Genomic DNA, 12,026 nt, shown 5'->3' on the forward strand with positions numbered 1-12,026 from the left:
TTTTGAGCTAGTATTGCAACTGGCATGTACGGTAATGTTAGCTAATGTTTCATCCCCTCTCAACTGAGGTGAATTAATAAGTTCCGCTAGCTCTTAGTAGCTACTACAGCCAGGTCAGCGCTAGGCTCTAGTTATCTGTCAGATAGTAAAAATAGCCACCCCATATCACTATCTAACAGCTGTTGTTTGTATGGGAATGTTTTGTAGCCTTTGTTTTGTCCCATTTCAGAAATACATGAACTTGGCTAGCTTTTGCCAGTTGATGTACGTCAGAGAGAGAGCAGGTTAAAGTTGGCTAGCGTGAGCTATTCTTTTTGCCTCAATTACACTATACCTGAATAAAATGATGAAACCATTGGTCAAATGATTGATGTTTTTTTTAAGTGCAATGTATTAGTCAGAATGGCAATGTTACATTATTGATCTGTCCATTTCCCTACTGACACAGTCATTTTACCTTTATTTAACTAGGCAAGTCAGTTAAGAACAAATTCTTATTTTCAGGCCTAGGAATAGTGGGTTAACTGCCTATTCAGGGGCAGAATGACAGATTTGTACTTTGTCAGCTCGGGGATTTGAGCTTGCAACCTTCTGGTTACTAGTCCAACGCTCTAACCACTAGGCTACCCTGCCGCCCCAAGTAATAAACAGCTGTAATGTTACAAGCTTTACTGTCATGGTGCACAGTAGAGGTCTGCATGGGACCGATTTCTTCATCCTGCTACTGCCCACATCTGCTGGCTGTCTGTCCGACTCTCACCTTATTCTGCAATAACTGGTCCCAACCACAACTGAAGTCCCGCAATGTTAATTTTAGGCGTATGTGACACAGCCCAGTTGCCAGCCATGGTCCAAGCAATTTTTGCACCCTATAGGCAATATCAAATGCTCATAAATAACTTAAGAAATAGGTTACATTTACTAGAGATTCTCAAATGGCCCTTATATTATATTATTGGGCTATATGAGCCAATATGCTAGATGTAGATTGTAGAGAGCAGAGTTGGAGAGACTTGCACTTTCTTTTGAGATATTTTTAAAGCCTACCTTTCAGGAGTGGGAAGATTTTCTGACTGAGAAATATTTAGGCCTATTTCTAGGCAATGTAGTAAACTGTAGCCTTAACATAGGCCTATTTAGGAAGTACATTTCCTTGGAAAGATAACTGCCACGTGCTTCTCCACCCATGCATAGGCTATAGCCTACTCTATTTAATTGAGACCACACGTGCACCTGATCTCGCGGGTATGGCTACTAAACTGGAAGCAGCAAGAATTATGACAGCTACGTTTTGTAATGTCCTATAGGATATCGTCTACCTTTTAGTAGGACGATTTTCAAGCAGTGACAAATAAATGGGTAATCAATACTTATTGAAAATGAAATGTACAATGCTCGCTCACCATAGTAGCCTAACCTATGTGCACGTTATGCCTTTTCCTTTTCAATTATGATTATATTTTTTGATTGCACTTCAACTCATGTCGGTTGAGCGCCCTCCATTTTCCATTATTTATATTTATTTACAGACAATGTAGTAAACTACAGTATAATCATATTTAAGTTCATTTCATTTTCAAGTTAACAGCCACGTGATTCTCCGCCCAAGTAGGCAGCCTACTCTATTTCAATGAGACCACACATACTAGGCACACTTGAACTCTCACACCCAACAAGGAGAAGTTGGCTACTGAAGTGTGTGAATAATGCGAGATAAAAAAATCAGCTTTTAATACAATAGGTAGGCTAATGCATACAAAGCAGAAAGAGGACCGTTTCCACATAATCTGTGGGACAACAAAAATAAGTCCATCCCAAAGTTGTTTGTCTGACCGCCGCTCGTGCCCGCAACATGAAAAATGCCGAAAGCCGACCTCGCTGCAATGATGATCTCTGTCGGGACCCACATGTCCAACATGCATCACGCGGGAATGCAGCCCTCTAGTGCCGTCAGTTCACAACACCATGCTCATCATGTCTTAGCGGAATCAGATGGTGACATGGGATCCCAGTAGGGTCAAACAGCCAGGGAAGACCAGTCTACGGAGCTCCGGTGAATTTTGTATTATATTACCAATATCAGTGAACGATACAAAGTTCCATCTTGAGTTGATGGGTAGGCCTACAGTAGCTACAGGAAAGCAGTTTAAGGCTTAAAACTACCGTCTGGGATCTGGGAATAATGGTAATTTCAATTATTGAACAATTGATTCTATTCTTGGATAATATAATGTATAAATGCACACCAAGGTAATCATTTTCATGCCTAATTTTGGGAGGATCAGATGGTGACAGGGGTCTCAGCAGGGTCAGGCAGGCAGAGAAGACCAGTCTGTGATGGTGACAGGGGTCTCAGCAGGGTCAGGCAGCCAGAGAAGACCAGTCTGTGATGGTGACAGGGGTCTCAGCAGGGTCAGGCAGCCAGGGAAGACCAGTCTGTGATGGTGACAGGGGTCAGGGTCAGGCAGCCAGACCAGTCTGTGATGGTGACAGGGGTCTCAGCAGGGTCAGGCAGCCAGAGAAGACCAGTCTGTGATGGTGACAGGGGTCTCAGCAGGGTCAGGCAGCCAGGGAAGACCAGTCTGTGATGGTGACAGGGGTCTCAGCAGGGTCAGGCAGCCAGGGAAGACCAGTCTGTGATGGTGACAGGGGTCTCAGCAGGGTCAGGCAGCCAGGGAAGACCAGTCTGTGATGGTGACAGGGGTCTCAGCAGGGTCAGGCAGCCAGGGAAGACCAGTCTGTGATGGTGACAGGGGTCTCAGCAGGGTCAGGCAGCCAGGGAAGACCAGTCTGTGATGGTGACAGGGGTCTCAGCAGGGTCAGGCAGCCAGAGAAGACCAGTCTGTGATGGTGACAGGGGTCTCAGCAGGGTCAGGCAGCCAGGGAAGACCAGTCTGTGATGGTGACAGGGGTCTCAGCAGGGTCAGGCAGCCAGGGAAGACCAGTCTGTGATGGTGACAGGGGTCTCAGCAGGGTCAGGCAGCCAGGGAAGACCAGTCTGTGATGGTGACAGGGGTCTCAGCAGGGTCAGGCAGCCAGAGAAGACCAGTCTGTGATGGTGACAGGGGTCTCAGCAGGGTCAGGCAGCCAGAGAAGACCAGTCTGTGATGGTGACAGGGGTCTCAGCAGGGTCAGGCAGCCAGAGAAGACCAGTCTGTGATGGTGACAGGGGTCTCAGCAGGGTCAGGCAGCCAGAGAAGACCAGTCTGTGATGGTGACAGGGGTCTCAGCAGGGTCAGGCAGCCAGGGAAGACCAGTCTGTGATGGTGACAGGGGTCTCAGCAGGGTCAGGCAGCCAGGGAAGACCAGTCTGTGATGGTGACAGGGGTCTCAGCAGGGTCAGGCAGCCAGGGAAGACCAGTCTGTGATGGTGACAGGGGTCTCAGCAGGGTCAGGCAGCCAGAGAAGACCAGTCTGTGATGGTGACAGGGGTCTCAGCAGGGTCAGGCAGCCAGGGAAGACCAGTCTGTGACAGAGGTGATGTGAATTGTTGCAGATACAACACATTTTTCTCTCTGTGCAGCAAACACTGGACAAACCAGATGCTATTTTAAAGGCAGTCTGACAAACCTCCAAAGTTCATTTCCAAACAGTATCAAGAGTTAGAGGCTTTTCCCGATGACACAAAACATGTAAAACAAAAGTGTGAGGAAGATCTGGTAGAAGCTATTGATGATGATGAATGGATACAGATGTGTTTGAATGCCCAGTCATTGTCATATCATCACAGACACAGATTACGGCAGTTTAAGGCCATCCATAGAACATACTAAATTCCAGTGAAACTGAATTACACACACTCAGGAATGTACTTCCTCTGCTGGAGGTGTAAAACACAAAAGGGGAACATATTTGCATATGTTATGGTCTTGTGAAGGCTGGCTCAATTCTGGCAAAGAGTATGTTCTTTTATCTCAGCATGTCTACAGATTCTCCCTTCTCCCTGTTATGTTTGCTTAGAAAGGTTGATACTGGACACTTATCTGAAGATATATAATGACAAAGATATAAAGATGTATAACCAAGCGTTTCTAGTATCTAAGAAATGCACTGCTATTACCTGGAAGGATGAATGGAATACAGTACGACTAAAGGAGTCTGTATTGAAAACATGCCAACATCTGGAGAGATCCCTATTTAGACAATCGCTAGCTGCTGGGCTACTCAGTCCTGGCCCTGGGGGTCTGCCGTCCTGTAGGTTGTCGCTCTGGCATTGGCCTAACACCCGAAACCACTAAGGTCCTGAAGCTGAGTGGGGTGTGTTGGGTTTGGGGGGCTGCAGAGTGGTGGACCCCTAGAGACAGGACGGGGTGACCCAGCTATATTGTTTGCTATATTTTTTTTAAAGCTCTACAGTACTATTAGTCCCATGAGATTAATTATATGGAGGATTTGCTGTTTCTGTTTTTTATGAATATTTGAAGTGTTTGTGTTTTCTTTGTTTTTTTTTTGTTTTGTTTTTCTTTCCCCCAAACCTTTCCCGTAGGAATTAAAACAATTAAAGGTGTGAACTAGGAAGGAAATTGTGTTGGGAGAGAGTTGAGTTAATGACTAGACCGATGGGGGGTTGGGCGTGCAGGCGGCTCGGTCTGGCTGGTCGGTTTGGCTGAAATTTGATAGAGAAGATGTCTTAATAAAGACAATCAGTTTTTTATTTGTTATGCAATTGATTAAAGGTGCAACATAATATGTATTATTGAATTAACTTTGATCTAGTCCAGTCTTATTGATCACTTAAACATATTTAATAATGATATATTACCTAGCTGGATTACTGTGGGCATTTTTCTTAATTTTTGTTTGAAAAGAGATGGTTTATTGAATTGTGCAAAAATGCAGGAAATAACCTTTAGATGCCCACAAAAATTCTGGGGGAGGACCCCAAGACCCCCCCCCGCCAGGTTATGTTCCCCCAGTTCTAAAACCAAAGTGGAGCCCCTGGAGGTAGTCATTTAAGAAATCATGGTAAACACTATTATTGCACACAGAGTGACTTGTTAAGCACATTTTTACTCCAGAACAGATTTAGGTTTGCCATAACAAAGTGGTTGAGTACTTATTGACTCAGCTTTTCATTTTTTATTAATTTGTAAACATCTCTAAGAACATAATTCCACTTTGACATTATGGGGTATTGTGTGTAGGCCAGTGACACAAAATCTAAAATCTCCATAAAATGGGGCTCCTGAGTTGCGCAGTGGTCTAAGGCACTGCATCTCAGTGCTAGAGGCGTCACTACAGACCCTGGTTCGATACCAGGCTGTATCACAACTACCCGTGATTGGGAGTCCAGTAGGGCGGCTCACAATTGGCCCAGCGTCGTCTGGGTTAGGGTTTGGCCGGGGTAGGCCGTCATTGTAAATAAGAATTTGTTCTTAACTGGCTTGCCTAGTATAATAAAGGTTAAAGAAAAGAAACAAAATAAAAATGCAGGCTATTACACAGCAAAATGTGGAAAAAGTCAAGGGGTGTGAATACTTTCTGAAGGCACTGTATATGATGATGTATAGAGACCGTATATGAATAGAAAAGGTGTTTACAGCAGTAGTTATATAGGATGAGCATTGACTAGAATACAGTATACACATATGAAATGGGTATAACATATGTAAACATGTTCTCGATAGCTGGTGTACGACCTTCCCAGAATTATTCTGCAGTCTCTCTTCTGGACACGCTACAGCTGAGCAGTCATTGCTTAGGGATTTTGACGCATTGCCTCGGAGCGCCGGTATCAAGCGTAACATCATTAGGAGTCACACAATGATATCTACGACTCGGGATGCAGTTTATTAGGCTGCAGATTAATTGAAGCTGCAATATGCAACTTTTTGGGCAACCCGATATACTTTTAATTTCGGTTTTGTACACCTTCTTAAGAAAAGCTGAAAAGACTCTATTTTTTTGGTTATTGAAAAGATATTTCATAGAGGTTGAGATGGTACAGTGATTCTCTACACTATACTAGCTTGTTTTTTTTCACATAAACCTAAATTAGGGAAACTATTAGACTTTTAGCAACCGGGAAATGGAGGAGCGATTTCTGCTTATTTCACCTTTAAATGATGATGAACTTCACAGGGATGCACTGTGATGAGCTTTGTGCTCCTTTCCACTAAATATTGAGGGTCTTATTCTGGTGACATGATGTTACTTTGTAAATGTGTCGTTTTGAGTATAATACGTTGGTTACTCATATCTGCTGTCCTGCGCCTGACTCTCTACACCAGCTACAAACACAGGATCCTTACACACATTCACTTTAGAACAAAAAAATTGGAGACAAAACGACCAGTAGAGTTGAAAATGCAATGGAAACACATTTAACTTGTATTTTTTTTCTATTACATGGAAATTTAATCGCAGAAGTTATTGTTATGTGCACTACTTCATCACGCATAGCATTTTACCCACAACATGTCAATTTGATGGAAACGTCTCTGGTGGGAAAATGCGCATATTGTTTTTATTTTACCCCTATTACTAGCCTGTTCAACTTCTCTTTCGTGTCGTCTGAGATTCCCAAAGATTGGAAAGCAGCTGAGGTCATCCCCCTCTTCAAAGGGGGGGGGGGGCACTCTTGACCCAAACTGCTACAGACCTATATCTATCCTACCCTTCTAAGGTCTTCGAAAGCCAAGTCAACAAACAGATTACCGATCATTTCGAATCCCACCGCACCTTCTCCGCTATGCAATCTGGTTTCAGAGCTGGTCATGGGGGGCCCTCAGCCATGCTCCTAAACTATATCTTAACCCCCATCGATAAGAAACAATACTGTGCAGCTGTATTCATTGAACTGGCCAAGGCTTTCGACTCTGTCAATCACCACACCCTCATCGGCAGACTCGACAGCCTTGGTTTCTCAAATCATTGCCTCGCCTGGTTCACCAACTACTTCTCTGATAGTGTCAAATTGGAGGGCCTGTTGTCCAGGCCTCTGGCAGTCTCTATGGGTGTGCCACAGGGTTCAATTCTGGAACCGACTCTCTTCTCTGTATACATCAATGATGTCACTCTTGCTGCTGGTGAGTCTCTGGTCCACCTCTATGCAGACGACACCATTCTGTATACTTCTGGCCCTTCTTTGGACACTGTGTTAACAACCCTCCAGACGAGCTTCAATGCTATACAACTCTCCTTCCGTGGCCTCCAACTGCTCTTAAATACAAGTAAAACTAAATGCATGCTATTCAACCGATCGCTGCCCGCATCTGCCTGCCCGTCCAGCATCACTACTCTGGACGGTTCTGACTTAGAATATGTGGACAACTACAAATACCTAGGTGTCTGGTTAGACTGTAAACTCTCCTTCCAGACTCACATCAAACATCTCCAATCCAAAGTTAAATCTAGAATTGACTTCCTATTTCGCAACAAAGCATCCTTCACTCATGCTGCCAAACATACCCTCGTAAAACTGACCATCCTCGACATCCTCGACTTCATCTATGTCATTTACAAAATAGCCTCCAATACCCTACTCAATAAATTGGATGCAGTCTATCACAGTGCCATCTGTTTTGTCACCAAAGCCCCATATACTACCCACCACTGCGACCTGTACGCTCTCGTTGGCTGGCCCTTGCTTCATACTCGTTGCCAAACCCACTGGCTCCAGGTCATCTACAAGACCCTGCTAGGTAAAGTCCTCCCTTATCTCAGCTCGCTGGTCACCATAGCAGCACTCACCTGTAGCACGCGCTCCAGCAGGTATATCTCTCTGGTCACCCTCAAAACCAGTCAATTGTGCCAATTGTGCACCGCCCTCAGGATCTGTAGTGATGCCTCTAGCACTGAGATGCAGTGCCTTAGACTGCTGCGCCACTCGGGAACCAAATCCACCAGTAGACAAAGGCAAAGGCTGTGTTCGAGAGCATCAAATCCATGATGCATTGTGGGTAAATGTTGACTGACTGATCTACAAATAATAATGAGTAATCTTCTTTTCTGGGATTGTGTTGGCGGATCGCATCCAACTTCTAACGTACATACACATACCTACTGTACCGCAGTGTGAGGCCAGTCACGGCCTAACTACGTTAAATTATCTTCATTTGTCCTGTTCCAATGAGTAGTTATTCATGATGTAAGGTGATCTGTAGAACAGTCAGTCAGCAGTCGCCTGCACTGTCAGCTGCAATGTCGAACAAGCCCAAAACTCTGTGGTACAGCACCGCTTCTGTTCAATTTAACGTTCCAGAGCGTATTGAACATTTCCCTGTATCCAAAACACAGTATCATAGAATGCAATTTAGTCAGTTCACATCCCACGAAGGATCAGAATACTAAATAATGGACTATTAAAAAAACATAGATACGCCACCCGAACAAGGCGCCACCCGAACGCCACCCGAACAAGGCGCCACCCGAACGCCACCCGAACAAGGCGCCACCCGAACGCCACCCGAACAAGGCGCCACCGAACAAAGGCGCCACCCGAACAAGGCGCCACCCGAACAAGGCGCCATCCGAACAAGGCGCCACCCGAACAAGGTGCCACCCGAACGCCACCCGAACAAGGCGCCACCCGAACGCCACCCGAACAAAGCGCCACCCAAACAAGGCGCCACCCGAACGCCACCCGAACAAAGCGCCACCCAAACAAGGCGCCACCCGAATGCCACCCGAACAAGGCGCCACCCGAACAAGGCGAGGGACCAACTTCCGCGGAAGTCGTGACAGCAACACACAGCCAAGCACTTCATTTAGAAAGTGTATTATAGTAAATAACATTTGTGGGACTGGATTTCTATTCAATGAGAATTCTGGGTAGAAAGTCCTTGAATGACATCTCTAAAGTGAACATGAGTGGAAGCAGAAGCAGATTGATCTTAATTGTATGGGATGTTGTTGATTAATGCCAAGTTTACCGAATTCTCTAAATGATGGTTATGAAATGATAGCAAAGCCTTTGTTTAAGAAAACAGTGATGACTTATTACTTTTTAGCTTGCTCTTTATTTTGATTAAATTACCAAGTGAGTGCGCTTGATTGAGACCAGGTATCAAAAACATTAGAATTTCGATTCAAAACAGATTTCCACCATGTGATCAAAACACTCGAGGCAGGATGTATTTACGAGTTTCCCCAGTTTGCCTTAAATCATAATCAAATGGTCATAGTGGTGGGTTTTGTAGTTTGGCACCAAGAGTTGTAAACTGTATCCCAGTAGGTTTCTTACCCTGTGAGCAATACTAATGATTGCCTCAAAAATACACTGGTTGTGCTACTGGTTTAAGTTTTGTTGTTTAGTTACTATTATTGTTAAAAACATGCACATTATCAAAAGCTTGAAAGCAATCTCATTGGTCCCACTTTTAAGTTTACAATCAAGTCCAGGGTCAGCACTTTTGATTGGTAAGGTATGAATTGCACTGCACCTCTATGTGTTTTCATTATGAGAGAGTTTTTTTTTAAATGAGGTAATTCCAATAAATTACCATCTAAAATCTAATAAAATGTCATTTGTCACATGCTTCGTAAACAACAGGTGGAGACTAACAGTGAAATGCCTAATTACTGGCCCTTCCCAACATTGCAGAGAGAAAAATATAGAAAAATAATAACACAAGGAATAAATACACAATGAGTAACGATAACTTAAAATTATGACAAATAATTGAATAAATATGGTTCAGCAGCCTGGAAACTGGATTAGCTTCATAGGTCTCAGGCTGACTGTCAGCCGGTCTAGTTCAATAACATACACCAACCACCAGAGACCAGTGTTGTACCTTTGCCTGGGCCAAAAGTACATCATGTACTCTGTTCGGAAACTGCAATGCTGCAATTGAATGTCATATTGTCATGTTTAGACAGTGTGCTATGGTAAAAATACAACTTCCCTTCCACCCTAACAGTTGTTACTGAGAGGCAAAGGATTCTAAATGATTTGTTAGAATGATATATTTTGGGATATTTTGCTGCTGGATTTCCTTTATCAAATTAAACGCATCAAATAATGTGACAGCAATATTCGGTTTTTCATCAAAATAATATTTTTTGCGAGCTAACCTGACGTATTAAATAGATTTGCATATGTCGCAAGATAAAATCTAATTCGCCTTTATTAAACTCGACAGATAATATTGCATCAATGGCTGTCGATTTGACTCGTTTGACTGCTAGGGTTTAAAATGAATCCCCTTTGCGCATGTGCAAAACAATAGATAAATCCATCAGTTGAGTTTGAGTGATGAAATTTGGGACAGAGGCTTTACGAAATCTCAGCGCAAGAAACACTTTTACGAATTTAAAAGAACGAATGTTATTTCTGGCAATTGTGTTTCATTCTGTGCCAGATGTTATTACAAACTGTTACAAAGGAATAAGGCAAATAGTTAGGCCTATTTGCGTGATTGACTTGTCATTTCAATAGGTCTAAACTACTGAATAAAACCTCAGTTTATGATTGTAATTCAACTTTGCCATGGTTTATTGAGCTAAATGCAGGGAGCCTATAGCCCCAGATAGCCTCCAGTAGCCTAGGCAAGATGTAATTAACATGAACGATTTAGCAGTTTGCATAGTTCATATTGACAGACTCATTTATTCAATCTAAATAGCGAGGCGTTATCGAGGTAAGAAGGGCTTGTGTTGTCCAATATCCTACTGGAATAGGCTACTGAGGATGGGGGTCATAATTTCAATCAAAAATGAATAATATGGAAATAAACAGACAGTTTTTAAACAGTTTTTTTTTTTTTTTAAACCTGTAGCCAAATCTGATTGACAGCTACGGTCAATCTAATGCATTCTAGCAATAGCTGGTCGGCAATTGCGATAGAGCTGTGACCATGATCACAATTGATAGCGTTCAATTTAATTAACTAAACATGGCTATTAATAATTGCATAATAACACAAGGCTACAACAGCAATAAACTGAAGTTGTAGGCTATTTATTAAATCCGTTTGCCAGCTCCATGCAAATGTATCATTCTACACATTTAATGTCAGTTTCATTGTGTGAAACAGAAGCATGTGACGGAGTTCCATAAACTCCATTTCAAATTTTAACTGGTTTGATACGGTTTTACATAAGCAAAGTCGAGATTAGAGTGGAGTTAAAAGCACCTCTTCCATCTAATTGATCTAATGCGCTCTAGTGCGTCCAAAGTAGGTTTAAACGTTTTTCAGTGCATTTTTGTCAGATTAGTTCTTGATGGGCATCAGTTCTAGCATGTTTTTTTTTATTTTATGGAAAAATGATTAAAGCAGTGGTTCCCAAACTAGGGGTCACGAGCCCATTTGCGGTCGCCTGATATGAAAATGGGATCGCGGGAGAATTTCCAAAATCCTGAGACTTTTTCCACATTTTGTTATATTACAGTCTTATTCTAATATAATACCCCCCGCCAACGCGCGGCTCCAGCAGCGCATCGACACCGACCTCGGGGACGACCTGGAGGGCGAGGCGCTGATGGCGCATTCATCATCCTGTACGGCATGACGAGGTACTCATAGGTGGTACTGAAAACCATCTTCCACTCGTCATCCTCTCGGATACGCACCAGGTTGTAAGCGCTCCTGAGATCTAATTTGGTGAAGAAGTGCGCCCCGTGCCTTGACTCTATCGCTGTGGCTATGAGCGGTAGCGGGTAACTATACCTCACAGTGATCTGATTCAGACCCCGATAGTCAATACACGGGCGCAGACCTCGCTCCTTCTTCTTCACAAAATTAACTTGAGGAGGCGGGTAAAGTGGAGGACCGAATGTACCCCTGACGCAGGGATTCGGAGACATATGTTTCCATAGCCTCCGTCTCCGCCTGTGAGAGGGGATACACGTGACTCCTGGGAAGTGCAGCGTCTACCAGGAGAACTATCGCACAATCTCCCCGTCGATGAGGTGGTAATTGAGTCACCTTCTTTTTGGAGAAGGCGAGAGCCAAATCGGCATATTCAGGGGGAATGCGCACAGTGGAGACCTGGTCTGGACTCTCCACCGTAGTAGCACCAACGGAAACCCCTAAACACATACCTGAGCATTCTCAAGACCACCCCGTGAGAGCCCTCTGTAG

This window comes from Oncorhynchus tshawytscha, linkage group LG20 (assembly GCF_018296145.1).
Source record: "Oncorhynchus tshawytscha isolate Ot180627B linkage group LG20, Otsh_v2.0, whole genome shotgun sequence".
NCBI classification, from domain to species: Eukaryota; Metazoa; Chordata; class Actinopteri; order Salmoniformes; family Salmonidae; genus Oncorhynchus; species Oncorhynchus tshawytscha.